The sequence below is a fragment of the Bison bison genome, unplaced genomic scaffold (assembly GCF_000754665.1).
Source record: "Bison bison bison isolate TAMUID 2011002044 unplaced genomic scaffold, Bison_UMD1.0 scf7180017864464, whole genome shotgun sequence".
NCBI classification, from domain to species: Eukaryota; Metazoa; Chordata; class Mammalia; order Artiodactyla; family Bovidae; genus Bison; species Bison bison.
The window spans coordinates 6,732,670-6,748,270 of NW_011495025.1; the positions used below are offsets into that span (position 1 = coordinate 6,732,670).

Below are 15,601 nucleotides of genomic sequence, written 5' to 3' on the forward strand. Positions count from 1 at the left end.
CAGGGGATGTGGAGACTTAGCAACAAACATTGGCTCAACAAATGAAAAACCCTTCACCAATACAATTTCTAATCAGCCCATTATACTTATACTAATAGTTTTCTAACTTTTCTAAGGAACCTGTTTTTAGAAGGTTTAAGGCATCTCGTGCCTCTCACGGTTGGGAGGCTGTGAGCAATCACATGTGGCCGGACAAGCCTGTCAGGCAGGCTAGAGAAACTTCAGAGGAGTTTGTAGGTTAAAACACTCTTATCACGCCCAGGAATTATTATTAACTGGAGCTCTAGGTTAACTCCTTCTCCGAAAGAGGTGGTGGGGGACAGACCCCCGTAAAGTCAGAGATGTAGGTGAGAGCACAAAGTAGTAAAGTAGGCAGGCTCTGGTTATGGGGGTAGATGCTCGAGGAGTTCCAGGGGGACTCCTGAGGCTCGATCCCGCCTTTGCGTATGTCGAGCCTCCTTCCTCATGACCTTTGTCACGGGCGGAGTACCTCAATCTGGCCCCCAACAGACATGGAACAACAGACTGGTTCCAAATAGGAAAAGGAGTACGTCAAGGCTGTATATTGTCACCCTGCTTATTTAACTTCTATGCAGAGTACATCATGAGAAACACTGGGCTGGAAGAAGCACAAGCTGGAATCAAGATTGCCAGGAGAAATATCAATAACCTCAGATATGCAGATGACACCACCCTTACGGTAGAAAGTGAAGAAGAACTAAAGAGCCTCTTGATGAAAGTGAAAGAGGAGAGTGAAAAAGTTGGCTTAATGCTCAACATTCAGAAAACTAAGATCATGGCATCCAGTCCCATCACTTCATGGCAAATAGATGGGGAAACAGTGAAAACAGTAGCTGACTTTATTTTTGGGGGCTCCAAAATCACTGCAGATGGTGACTGCAGCCATGAAATTAAAAGACACTTACTCCTTGGGAGGAAAGTTATGACCAACCTAGAGAGCATATTAAAAAGCAGAGACATTACTTTGTCATTAAAGGTCCATCTAGTCAATGCTATGGTTTTTCCAGTAGTCATGTATGGATGCGAGAGTTGGACTATGAAGAAAGCTGAGTGCCAAAGAATTGATGCTTTTGAACTGTGGTGTTGGAGAAGACTCTTGAGAGTCCCTTGGACTGCAAGGAGATCCAACCAGTCCATCCTAAAGGAGATCAGTCCTGGGTGTTCATTGGAAGGACTGACGTTGAAGCTGAAACTCCAATACTTTGACCACCTGATGCGAAGGGCTGACTCATCTGAAAAGACCCTGATGCTGGGAAAGACTGAGGGCAGGAGGAGAAGGGGACAACAGAGGATGAGATGGTTGGATGGCATCACTGACTCAATGGACATGAGTTTAGGTAAACTCCAGGAGTTGGTGATGGACAGGGAGGCCTGGCGTGCTGCGAGTCAGGGGGTCGCAAAGAGTCGGACACGACTAAGCGACTGAACTGAACAAGGCATACAAGCCAAGAACAGACTGGAATCAGGGACTAGCCATCCAGAATCACCCTGAATAATATAAATTCATAAGGCACTGGGCAATCTCACCTCTCGCGCAGTCCATCAGATGCCACAGATTCCTGTTTTATACTTCAGGGTTAACATTGCAGGCACAGCTCTGCTGCTCTAGAATTTCCACCCAGAATATAGTCCCTCTTACAAAATCAGACTTGCAGAGTCTAACTGGAAATGTCAATTCAGATTATTTTTAAAATGACCACTTACACAACCAAAAAAGAAGTCTTACCACGGCTCTACTCCCATTTCTTGGTCATTGTTCTCAGAGTAGCTCAGAGACCAGAGTTCCTGCAAACGCTGCCACTGTTGTGAATGGATCTGGCATTCACAATTTCTGATGCTCTGACTCAGAAAAAGGAGAGCAAAGGATATGAAGTTTATGGGTGGATTTTATCTTTACAATTGATGATAAGCAAAGAGAAGAGACAAAGATAATCTCTATTCCCAGGAAGGTAAGCCAGACATCTAAATCCCCCTGGGAAAGATAAACATAAAAACACCCAATTCCCAACATAGAATACCCAGCAGATTAGGACAATCAACTCTGAGGATCTTAGCACAGTGTCCTGCATGCAGTGATCCTCACCTACCTGTGAGCCTCAAGAAACATTCCTTTCATGAATGATTAAATGTTTCCCCATAATGGTTTTGCTCGGACCTCACTGTTTTCTCTAGTCCCCACTCAATTCAAAAGTGATGAGCCAAGAATATCATCTTTTCAGAAGTTGTTAGTGATCTTCACTGGGAACAAGCAGTATTTGTGTTCAGATAGGATGGTTGTGTGTAAGGCACTCAGACACTGTTCTTGATTTCCCTAGATTAATGCTGGCAGGAAATGAGGTCTTGGGGAAGCAACTTCAGTGGCTGCTCCAAGTGTAAATTAAGACCTTCATTCCAGACTTGGAGAGTCACAACACCTGAGTGCGAGACCCCCTATCAGTTTTTAATGGAATTCATAAGTGATTTATATAGACATGAAATTCTGGTGAGCAAGGTTCACTAAAGTCACTTTCAGCCTTGACTCCCCATTGGGAACATTTGTGTATTTTTTAGAACTACCATACCCTGTGTCCCTCCCCTACATACTCTGTCAGTTAGTCTTTGGCAGGGCCCAGGATCAGTGATATTTTAACAAAGTAGCCCAGGGTATCCTATTGTGAGGCCAGGGTTCCCAGGCTTCCCAGGTTCATTTCTGGACCTAATACAGGGTCTCTTCCATAGGGAAGCCTGCTTTACATAGACTTGAATGGGGAACAGTCTGTCTCACGTTCTAGTGTTGTAATAGAATGTAAGTGCCTCGAGGAGACAAACGCCTCCAAAGATAAGGGAGGAGAAACCTAACATAAACTTCATAAAAGAACTTTGTATATACACGGAGTTTTTCAGGCCCCCAAAAGCAATAGAAAAAGAGTCAGAACATGCAGGCCCACATGAGCCATGGGAAAGCCTTTGGCTCTCATTCTGATGGCCATAGATGATCACTGGAGCAAAAGGAAAATTCCCCTTAGATAACTTAGGAGCGTGATATGAGTGGAGCAGGAAATGTGCCTCTGTGGACAGCAACAGACATAACTCTAGGCTTCTTAATTTTATTTCCACTGAATCAGAACTTCCCTAACATTTTATATCCTAGCCCTCCTTCACCTTTAGACATCACCCCTGTGCTATCTGCTTTATTCATTCCCACCTATCTTGGTGAATGACTGTTGTCTCCCTTTCTTCACCTCCAAGGGCTCTTTTCTTTGCCTAAAAAAAAGTGACTGGGTTCAGCTTAGAAAGAGCAAAATCTGCTTATTAAAAACAAAAAGGAACATGTTACTTAACCTAGGGATTCAACACTAGCTTTTCAGTTGAGGAATCTGGCAGAACCCTTGAATCAGGTGAACAAAATTAACATTAGCTGTAATGGGACAGATCGATCTCTGCTGACCAATGTGCACATCATCATTGCTGGGATAGTTTTGCAAAAAAAAAAAAAAAAAAAGCCAACCAAAAAATATTCATCTAATCATGAGAACAGGGTTAAACATATTTAAACCACATATAACTATCATGTCCTGTAGTCTTGTGTATTTTAAACAGGAAGTCTTTCCTTGATGCAATTGGGAGCTCTCTCTCTTTTTCAGAACTTTGGGTTATTCTATCCATATAGCAATCAGCTCTCAGAGAAGGCAATGGCAACCCACTCCAGTACTCTTGCCTGGAAAATCCCATGGACAGAGGAGCCTGGTGGGCTGCCGTCTATGGGATCGCACAGAGTCGGACACGACTGAAGCAACTTAGCAGCAGCAGCAGCAATCAGCTCTATTGGTTCATTTTCATTATCCTTGTCTGTGTAGACTGATACTGCACCCAGACAGGACCTAAATATTACATATTCTCCTTCTTCACTGCTATCCCAGGACCCAACCTCACATTCAGTGGGAATCTTGTGTTATCAACATATCCCAAAATCAATAAGACAAAAAGGGAACATTTTCAACATTTGCACATCAGTAATTCACGGTGGGAATTCTTTATGCTGTAAAGCAGTGGTACTCAACCTTTTTGGTACAAGGGACCAGTTTCATGGGAAAATTTTTCCATGGACCAAGTCGGAGGGGAATGGTTTCGGGATAATTCAAGCATATTACTTTTATTATGCACTTTATTATTATTACATTAGCTCCACCTCAGATCATCAGGTATTAGATCCTGGAGGTTGGGGACCCCTGCTGAAAAGGAAGCCTGGTTGGAGAAATTGGACAGAAAGCAATGGGATATAAAAGAGGAATATCCTAAAGATCTAACTTTGGCTACCATTAGGAGAAAAGCAAAAGCATTAAAAACAAATGTGTTAGGGAGGCCCACCAGAGGTATAGAAGTAAAAGTGAGTAAGTTCTAAACACATGGGATTTCAGCAAGAAAAAAGGACACAGCCGCTGATCCAGATCACAAATTTTACCTGAGAACCTGCCATTTCTTCCTCTTCCTCCTCCATTTCTAGGTTTCTTTCTCAGGTGATAGTATGAAGGGAAATCACACCTGTACATCTTTGAAGGCATCAGCACAGAACTTTCACCTGCTACCTGCACGCTCAGGGGCAGGAGGCCCTTAAAATGCAGAAAGTCCACACTCCCCTATCCTTTGTCGCCTGACAGATTCAGAAAAAAATAAGCTCCCACCTGGAGGCCAAAACATGATATTCTCCTTCTCCGTTTTCATATACCCTTCTGTCTCCCGGTTAGCTGCTAACGCAGAGACAGCAATGGGGCATGTGGTTTGCATTGACCTGACACACCCACACAGACTCTATTACCTTTCCTCAAACCAAAAGCTGGACTCAAGTCTCATACCACAAAAGTATCTGCCAGCCCTCTTGCATAACCCTGTATTCACTTTGGAATTGCCAAAAGAATGTAATTAGAACAAGTTTACTTGTAATCTCTATAAATTATGTTGTTTACCTGCAACTATGTTATACTTGAATCCAATCCAATGCTGTGTGTCAACTATACTTCATTTTTCAAAAATGCACCCTTCCAGACCAACAGAATCTGTAAAGGAGGTCACAGGTGATAGCAGTCATTAAAACTTGCCATGCCAACTTTATTGTAAGCCTATGTTTTTAATCTTCACAATGCCCTGGGATTTGGACACTAGGGGTTTCATAATAACCAAGAGGATGTAGATACCGTGACTCACCTTTCTCTTCTTCTGTTTCTCTATCATTGATTTTTGTTTTTTACTGTTTGCATACAAGAGAAGCTACCCATAGACAGCTGGAGGAATGTGGAAAGTAAAAGACTATCTTAGAAGTTCAGAGAGTTGTTTCTAGAAGTTAATTGCTTTGTGTTTACTTTTACTTTTTCTAATAGGGTATAAAGATTTGGTGCTTCCCAGGTGGCTCGGTCAGTAAAGAATCTATCTGCCTGCAATGCAGGAGACCCGAGTTCGATCCCTGAGTGGGGAAGATACCCTGGAAAAGGGAATGGCAACCCACTCCAGTATTCTTGCCTGGGAAATCCTATGGATAGAGGGGCCTGACAGGCAGCAGTCCACAGGATCGCAAAGACTCAGACATGACTTAGCGAGTAAACAACAACAACAAAAAGATTTAAGTTTATAAGTAAAAGCCAATCAGTTTCCCTAACTGGATGTATTTTTTTAAACTCCCATAAGCTATACAGGGTAATTTTTATTTCTCTCCATTGTCACTAAAATTTAATGTTATCAGTTTTTGTTTTACTTTTTATTTAAGCATCTAGAAATTTGAGGTGCCATCCTATTATGGTTTCCCTGGTGTCTAGCATAAATAAATAAATGTGATGTATAAGAATAAATCGGAGAAGGCAATGGCACCCCACTCCAGTACTCTTGCCTGGAAAATCCCATGGATGGAGGAGCCTGGTGGGCTGCAGTCCATGGGGTCACAAAGAGTCAGACACGACTGAGCGACTTCACTTTCACTTTTCACTTTCATGCATTGGAGAAGGAAATGGCAACCCACTCCAGTGTTCTTGCCTGGAGAATCCCAGGGACGGGGGAGCCTGGTGGGCTGCTGTCTATGGGGTCGCACAGAGTCGGACACGACTGAAGTGACTTAGCATAGCATAGCAAGAATAAATATTCTTCAGCCTTAAAAAAAAAAGGAGGAGTGGGAAGTGAGAGGGAAGTTCAAGAGAAAGGGAACATATGTTTACTTATGACTGATGCATGTTGATGTATGGCAAAAATCAACAATATTGTAAAGCAATTGTCCTTCAAGTAAAATTAAATAATTTTTTAAAAAAAGAAAAAACAAAACAATAAAAAAGGACATTATTCCATTTGGGACAATATGAGTGAACTGGAAAGGCATACTAACTGGAAAAAGTCAACACCAAAAGGAAAATAGTATATTATCTCAATTATGTGTGAAAAGTGAAAGTGAAATTCGCTCAGTTGTGTCCAGCTTTTTGTGACCTCAGGGATTTCCCCAGGCTAGATTACTAGAGTGGGTAGCCTTAATCTTTCTCCAGGGGATCTTCCCAACCTGAGGATTGAACCCAGGTCTCCTGCATTGCAGGTGGATTCTTTACCAGCTGAGTCACCAGGGAAGCCCAAGAATACTGGAGTGGGTAGCCCATCCCTTCTCCAGGGGATGGTCCTGACCCAGGAATCAAACCTGGGTCTCCTGCATTGCAGGCAGATTCTTTACCAGTTGAGCTACCAGGGAAGCTCACACAATTATGTGTGAAATCTACTAAAGACCAACTCACAAAACACAAGAAAGTATTCATACATAGGAACTTGCCTGGGAAATGGGAGATGCTGGACACAAGTTACAAAAATTAGGTTATGCAAAATGAATAAACTCTGGAGATTTAAGTACAACCTGCTGAAACAGTAAATTATACAAGTATTGTATTTGAGTGTTGCTACAATCCACCAGGCAGGGATGTGGGGACAGGAGGAAGAGGCTCAGATGGAAAAGGAAGAAGGAAGTTTGGGGAGAACTCTCCAGAGAAAGAAAGGGCAAAGAGAAGCACAGCCCGCCTGCCTAAATACCAAGGCTTTTACAAGCTCCACATTCACAAATCCCAGCCCGTTTGTTTTTCAGACACCAACACTCACTTAGGCAAGCCAGAGTCAAGCCAGGTATTTGTGGGTCCTGAATCCTGCCTCTAGAGAAACAAAGGACATCAGTCCGCAGTCCGCCAGCCTCTTAGGCAACTGGGCAACCCAATTACGTTGGAAGTGTCCCCATCACATGCCGAAGGCAGATTTCTGCCCGCTCTGTGAGGCGAGGCAATTTGAGCCAGAGTTAGTGGCTCAGGATAACCAACCCTCCTCTTTGGGCCCTTCCTTGGGTTTTGGCAACCCCATCTCAGAGCCTGGAGGTGTAACAGGGAGCCTCAGGTAAGCTCCGCCAGTGCTCTGCTGCCCTCTAGCGGCTTCCGGCTCTAACGTCAACTCTCATCCCTTCCTCCACCCTCCCTCCCTTTCCCCAGCCTGGCAGCTGCGCTGGTCCATCCTCAATACACCTTAAGTTTTTTTTTTTAATTCAGGAATATTGGACTTGACCAAAGCCCACTTGACAAAGACTATTTCTAATCATAGACAGAAAAAGTAAATGACAAGAGGGAAAATGTTCTTTTATGGTGGTTAAAGAGATGAAAGTGTTAGTCATTCAGTTGTGTCAACTCTTAGTGACCCCATGGACAGTATCTGCCAGGCTCCTCCGTCCAGTGGGATTCTCCAGGCAAGAATAATAGAGTGTTTAGCCATTCCCTTTTCCAGGAGATCTTCCTGACCCAGGGATAGAACCCAGGTCTCCTGCATTACAGGCAGATGTTTTACCATCTGAACCACCAGCTCATCTCTTGAACATGGGCTGAGTATAATTACTCCTAGGGTTAGTTCTACCCTCACTTTGGTGGCAAGGCACCTGTCTACATCTTCACACTTTCTTAATGTGTCAAAAAGAAAGATTTATAATAGGATAGGTTTGCATTTGAATTCCAGCTTTCCCTCTTTTGGCTGTTGTGATCTTCAGGGAGTTTATTCTCCTCTTAAGTACTGTTTTTGCAAATGGAGATAATAAAATCCACTTTGCATAACTTTTAGAGGAAGATCCCCTGGAGGAGGGCTTGGCAACCCACTCCAGTATTCTTGCCTGGAGAATTCCATGGACAGAGGCTCCTGGAGGGCTATAGCCCAGAGTGTTGCAGAGTCAGTCACAACTTAGCATATGCACATTATTTTTAGGCTCCTCCCATGACCTCTTTAAGTCATCTTACGAAGGCTTTACAACTGTTCATATCCTTACCCAAGTACGTGGGAAGATTGCATTTTCCCCTCCCCTAAAGGTACTTCGGGGCTTCCCAGGTGGCTCAGTGGAAAGAATACACCTGTTAATGCAGAAGACATGGGTTTGACCCCAGGATCAGGAAGATCCCCTAGAGAAGGAATGGCAACCCACTCCAGAGGGGCCTGGTGGGCTACAGTCCATGGGGTCAAAAAAGAGTCCGACACAACTTAGCAACTAAACAACAACCATGTTACTCCACATGTTAGCAATCACAGATCCTGTTTATTCTACTATCTAAACTTAAAAAAAAAACAAAACCAACCATTTTCCTTTCAATTCCCAGTGGACCTCCTAGTCAACCAGTGTCATCTGCACCCCTGTGACATTGTACCAGGTGGTCTCCTTATACAAACTCGGCCCTTCCCGGATTCTATTTTCTGCAGCACAGCCGTAATTCCCCCACTTGGAACCATTCCCCGTTGCCCTTCCAGCCTTAACATCACGCAGGACCCGGGCTAATCTCAATCTGCTCTCCTCTCTCTCTCACCCTCATGTTCTCTGCTGCAGCCCCTCTGACTTTTATTTCCTTCATAATATATTACTTCTTTTGTGTCCCTTCTTCCCACTAGCTCTTTGGTGGCAGGACACATATGTGATTTACTCTCATGTGCTCAGGGCCTAGAACAGCACTTGGAATAAAGCAAGTTGCTGATAAATGGAAGCTCCTATGTTCAGGACCTCTTACTAGGTAAAGAGATGAACACACACTTAGCACAGAAGAATTATTATCTTACAGACAGAAACCCAGAAAGAAAATGATGATGGTTTTAAGAAGCTCACTGCATCTTACATGTATTTTTATGTTGCTGTTTTTAAAAGGCCTTGCAGTTTACAAGATTTAAAGAATATTGGTAATATTGCAAGTATAGTACCAGGATTCTATCATTTCAATTATCACTTTGATGATTCCACCCATAAAGACTTACTAAATGTTTATTTTTTGAAGCTCAATCAATTGTAGAGTTATCTGGTGGAATACTTATATTTCAAATAAGTATTTTAGAGAAATTATTGATAATGAGACCAATAGAGGTTTTTTGGAAACTAAATGAAGAAAGGGTTAAGGTATACTCTTAGCACAATATCATGAACTTCTACACACTGCTAGGCCCTATTGTATTAATAAGAATTTAAGATTCATCAGTAAACAAAATTAATTTAAAAATTTCTCTGATATGTGGAAGTTTATAGTCTTTGAGGAAGGTTGGAGAGGGAGGAAGACAATAGAAAAATGAAAATAACAAGCAAGTACAATTATATACTATGTATGAGCTATGGGTATAGACAAGGTAAGGGACAGAATGAGTTGAAAGTTTAAATAAGATAGACTTGGCAGACCTCAATGAGAATGTGCCATTTGAATCAAGACTAAATGGAGGTGAGAGAGTTAGCCTTGAGACCATCTAGGCAATGCAAAGGCTTTAAAGCATGCTGCTGCTGCTAAGTCACTTCAGTCATGTTCAACTGTGCGACCCTGTAGATGGCAGCCCACCAGGCCTTGGTCCCTGGGATTCTCCAGGAAAGAATACTGGAGTGGGTTGCCATTTCCTTCTCCAATGCATGAAAGTGAAAAGTGAAAGTGAAGTCGCTCAGTCGTGTCCAACTCTTAGCAACCTCATGGACAGCAGCCTACCAGGCTCCTCTGTCCATGGGATTTCCAGGCAAGAGTACTGGAGTGGGGTGCCATTGCCTTCTCCGCTTGTTCTGGTGATGATGGTTGAATTGATATTATCTTTGGACACTACTGGGAAGTCATTTCTATCTCCTGGACAAAAGTTCCTGTGTGCATATATGTCACCTGCTAGCAATCTTGTTAAAATGAAGATTCTGATTTAGGTCTTGAGCTGGATTGAGGTCCTGCATTTCTAACAGGCTCCCAGACAGTGCTAATGATGCAGGTGAGGTGGAGGGGTGGAGGGGTGAGGGGGTAGAGACCACACTGAGTAGCAAGATTGTAACTGACCATTGCCCTCAGGGCACTCACACTCCTTGCAACATACTTGCCTCCCTAACTGGGCTCCATGGGGTAGATGCCTCGCGTGTTTTCTCTTTGTTCCTGCCACAGTGCCCAATATCGTGACCAGCTTATGTCCTTGCTACAAATTTTGAGTGAACAGACTATGATTTGACTACAAAAGATAAATAAAATTTTAAAACTTACTAACAGCATCATGGTGTAAATTAGAGCACTCTGAACTGGGAGTGCAGGAGCAGAAGGAATACCTCATCCTGCATTTATTTAAAAAGCGATGAAAACAAAGCTCAAAGATGGCTTATGGGCAAAAGATGACCTATTGAGTTCTGGGAGACCCATTCAAACTCTTCCTCACTATTAGTGGTTAAAGTCACAAATTTAAGAGGTTTTGGGGTCAAGGAGGGAATTTAAATATGAGAACCATTCCCCCACCCTTTTGTGAAACAGGAGAGTTAGGTGTGGTCTCTGAAGACCTAGGGAGTGAATGTCCTAAGTCTTCTCTCCAACCTTTATCTCAGTCTGTTCCCCTCTCTCCTCTTTTCACTCAGTGTCCATTTATTTCTGTATCCAGTTAAACAAATGAGCACATGTATACTCTGGGCTAAGACTGTTCCAGGCAGCAGAGTTGCCAGAATGCCTAAGATCCCTGTACCCCTTTGGTTTTCAGGTTTTGGAAGACATTCGGTTCTAACTCCCTATCCTGAACTGGCTTAAGTCTTTGTCTCCTTTTCCCTGCCATGAGTGATATTATGGCTGAATCATGCCCTGTAAAAAGATATATTGGGAATTCCCTGGCAGTCCAGTGGTTAGGACTCTGCACTGTTACTGTTGAGGCTGCGGGTTCAGTCCTTGGTGTGGGAACTAAGACCTACAAATCGTGCAGCAGGACCAAGTAATTAATTAATTAATTTGGAAAGATATATTGAAGTCCTACTCCCTGGTACCTGTGAATAAGAACTTATTTGTAAATTGTCAATTGTGGATGTAATGAAATTAAAATGAGGTCATTAGAACAGATCCAAATCTGATTAGTATCTTTAGAAGAAGAGACAGAGACATGGGAGAATGCCCAAGGGGAGGCCTGGGCACCCGCCTGTGGTTCTTAGTTGTGTATATGCATTGTGTGCACAAAGTTGCACACAATGTGTCCACAGTTGTGTATACACATTGGGTACCCAAAGTTTCTTTGTGGACACTGCATATACACTGTTGTATATATGATTGTGTACCCAAAGTACCTCTGTGGGCACATATTACATATACAATTGTTATTATGTACACAGGAACTTTGTGTACCCATATTCTATATACGGTTGCATACATACTCGCTGTCTCTGTTGCGGGGGAGGTGCTGGCACTGATTCAATCAGTGTCTTGGGTAACATGACTCCTATTGTTAAATCAGTCCCCATAAATCAGGTGATTCCCAGTAATTCAATCAGCCCCTTTTATCACAAGGGGTACAGCCAGGGAGGGGTACCATACTCCTTAGAGACATGTGTGTCCATTGTGTGCGAGCATACATTTGTGCTCAGTCAACTGAGAGTGTGTTGCAGACATCTTACCTCTTTACCTCTTTAAAAAAAATGTTAAGGCATTCTCTTGTGGTTGTGTCGGACTAAGTTGTGCCTGACCCTTGCGACCCCATGGACTATATATAGCCTGCCATGCTCCCCTGTCCATGGGATTTTCCAGGCCAGAATACGGGAGTGGGCTGCCATTCCCTTCTCCAGGGGAATCTTCCTGACCCAGGGATCAAACCAATGTCTTCTGAATTGAAAGCAGATTCTTTACCAACCAAGCCACCAGGCTTTCTCTTATATGACTACAATTCAATGATCAAATCAAGAAATTGACACCATTCTATCATCTAAACTACAATGGAACAGCAATTACAATAATGACTGGGCTGCCGTGGTGATTTAGGGAGAATGACAACGCCTATTTGGGATGAGGGACTGATCCCCCACCTTGGGGGACCGGCTAGCTTAAGAACTCTACTTGTCAACCTCTTCCCTGATGCAGCAACAGAGGAAAAAGAAGGTGGCAGCAGACCATGAAGCATCTGCTAGAAAACCAAACACACCCCACACCACTAGGTGCTTAACTGTAAAGCATTTAATGAAAAACTGATTGAACTTAATTTCAAGAGTCTTCAATTTGGGAGTATCAGAAACACATTCTCTGGGGTTTTTAGTAAAAATGTGTTGTCATTGGTGAATATGATACATCCTTGCTGGATTTTAACTTTCAGTCACAATACATTGTGTATTGTCTCTGGAAAGGATAATGCAAGTACATGATGACAGGATAAGACGATTTTTTAAAATTCTCTTATCCCCAAACCCCAACATTTCTTCACAGCTTTATTGAGAATTATTTATACACCATTAACTTCAGTCATTTAAAGTGTATGACTCAATGGTTTTTAGTGAATTTACAGAATTGTGCAAGTATTACTATAATTTTAGAACAAGTTCATTACCCCAAAAGGAAACCTCGTACCTGTTAGCAGTCTTTTCCCAGCCTAACCCTGCTGCTGCTGCTGCTGCTGCTGCTAAGTCGCTTCAGTCGTGTCTGACTCTGTGCGACCCCGTAGACGGCAGCCCACCAGGCTTCCCCATCCCTGGGATTCTCCAGGCAAGAACACTGGAGTGGTTGCCATTTCCTCTCCAATGCATGAAAGTGAAAAGTGAAAGTGAAGTTGCTCAGTCGTGTCCGACCCTCAGTGACCCCATGGACTGCAGCCTTCCAGGCTTCTCCATCCATGGGATTTTCCAGGCAAGAGTACTGGAGTGAGATGCCATTGCCTTATCCGAACCTGACCCTGGACAACCATTAATCTACTTTCTGTCTTATGGATTTGCCTATTCTGCACATTTTATATAAATGGAACTATACTATTTGTGGGTTTTGTGACTGGTTTCTTTCACTTATCCCAATACTTTTAAGTTCATCGATGTTGTAGCACAATGTCCAACCTTGTGATTTTTGGATGCCATCTGCATGTCCCACGTAGTATACATCATTTACTGATTTTCATCCCCCTCTCTTCACATAAAATACCAAATCCATTCTTTTATTTCTATCTCACTGTCTTCTTTGTAACTTCTAATGAATATACCAGTGTCGAATCTCATGGCATCCCCCTGCAATGGTAAATTCCACTTCTACATTTCAGACAATCCCACCAGTTCCTGTAATCCACTCACACCATCATTAAAAATGAAGCTGCTTACAAAAGCTGAGCCAATAACAACAATCACTTTATTACTCAACCCTTCCCTCCTACAACCAAATGAAGGTTTTATTCTCAGGAAACAGTGACGCCACCTCAAGGACTGACTAGCCACACCAGTGACATCCTCATCTGGGCTTCTCCCAGGAGAGATGGTAGTCACTGCCTTGTTCCTCAACTAAGGGCCATTATGACAAATCCAAAAAAGAAAAAGAAAAATGCTGTCTTTCTTGTGCTTATTTATAAACAAATGGGTCTTTTATTTTTTGGTGGGTTTTTTTTTTCAGGGAAAATTTTAAATATATTCAAAAGCAGAGAGAGACTGTTATAATGCAGTCCCATTGCCTAGTTTCAGTGATGATCAACCCCTGACTAATCTTGTTCCATCTGACCTTCATCTCCAGTCCACACCTCGTTTACCAGAGGCTTCTCCCTAAAACTCTTTCCAAATATTTACTTGGACACTCCTCTCCTGTTGTCCTATAGAGCTGGTTATTTTAACTTTATTTGCAGTAGACGTTTGGGGAGCACAGAGCACATTACTCTGTGTCCAGCACTGGGTCCTGAGGACACAAAGATGAATAGGACATTGTCTGGGCGGTTTACACACCAGGAACATGAAACACAAATATTCCATTTGATTATAATAGGAGGCTGGGGGATGGGCAAAGTTGGTTCCTGACACAGCTTCACACGGGCGACAGTGGGGTTTGTAAATAAAATCATTACTAGCAATCACATGCCAGAGTGGGGGTAACATTTCCAATAAAGTTGCTGGCGTGGAAGTGCTTACATGGTATTATTTTTAAAAGGTTGCTGCTGCTGCTGCTGCTAAATCGCTTCAGTCGCGTCCGACTCTGCGCGACCCCATAGACAGCAGCCCACTAGGCTCCTCTGTCCCTGGGATTCTCCAGGCAAGAATACTGAAGTGGGTTGCCATTTCCTTCTCCAATGCATGAAAATGAAAAGTGAAAGTGAAGTCACTCAGTCGTGCCCGACTCTTAGCGACCCCGTGGACTGCAGCCTACCAGGCTCCTCTGTCCATGGGATTTTCCAGGTAAGAGTACTGGAGTGGGGTGCCATTGCCTTCTCCGTTTAAAAGGTTAGAGGGGGTTAAATGAGCTGCTACAATAAGGTAGGAGTTGGTTAAAATGTGAAAGCAGAGCCATTTCTCTCATTGATCAGGCATATTGGGCATGATTTACAGCCTGGAAAATCACTGGACAGTAAAGCCACTGTGATAGCCCCCTGGTGTTCCACATTGTCCCGATCCCCCACTGAAGCCTCAAGATGTGGAGCCTGAGATCAGCTGGAACGTGCAAAGAGAAAGGGTTGGGGAAAAGGAAATATAAATTAGGAGACCCAGGTCTCCTGCCATCTGAGCCACCAGGGAAGCCCAAACAGAACCACCTGGAGATGCCGGGGATCGAACCCGGGGCCTCATACATGCGAAGCATGCGCTCTACCACTGAGCTACATCCCCTGGTAATATAAATTGACATCTCCACAAATGAGTACCAACTTCACAGGTATGAGTCTAAGTTAAAATGTATATAAAATAGAAATACATATATAACCAACCATAAATGGGAAGAACCTGGGGTGTCTGTGGAAAACCATGAAGAAACTTCACTTGCCCGGGGGCTAATACAAGCCACCTGGTCCAGGGCCGCTGTGTCAAGGAGAGCTGTTTGGAGAGGCAAATTCCAGGCGTCAGACCTGAATCATCATTTCCTGAACAAACTGTCTCCACAGTGAATGATATGGATCTTCCCCTACTTAGTTACTCATAAAGCACTAAGATGTGCTCATGCCTGCAGGTCACTCGGAGGGCCAGAGCTTTATCAGCCGGCAGGAACCAGGAGGCTCCCACTTTCTGTACATTTTGAATGAGCAAGAGGCAGGCAGATGAAGAAAAAGGTCTTGGGTGAGGGCATAAATATAAGCCAAAGCATTGAGGCATGAAGCAACATGACCTAGTCATGAAGTATTTTAGCATCAGTGGAGGTTGAGGGCCAGACAAGAGGAGTGGAAAGAA

At 43.3% G+C, this 15,601-nt stretch overlaps 1 non-coding gene across 1 annotated transcript; it reads right to left on the minus strand.

Annotated features, from left to right (window-relative positions):
- Positions 1-14,974: 14,974 nt before the first annotated feature.
- TRNAA-CGC lies at positions 14,975-15,046 on the minus strand. Its single transcript has one exon. It is a non-coding gene; the product is annotated as a tRNA-Ala (tRNA).
- Between the last annotated feature and the right edge of the window lie 555 nt (positions 15,047-15,601).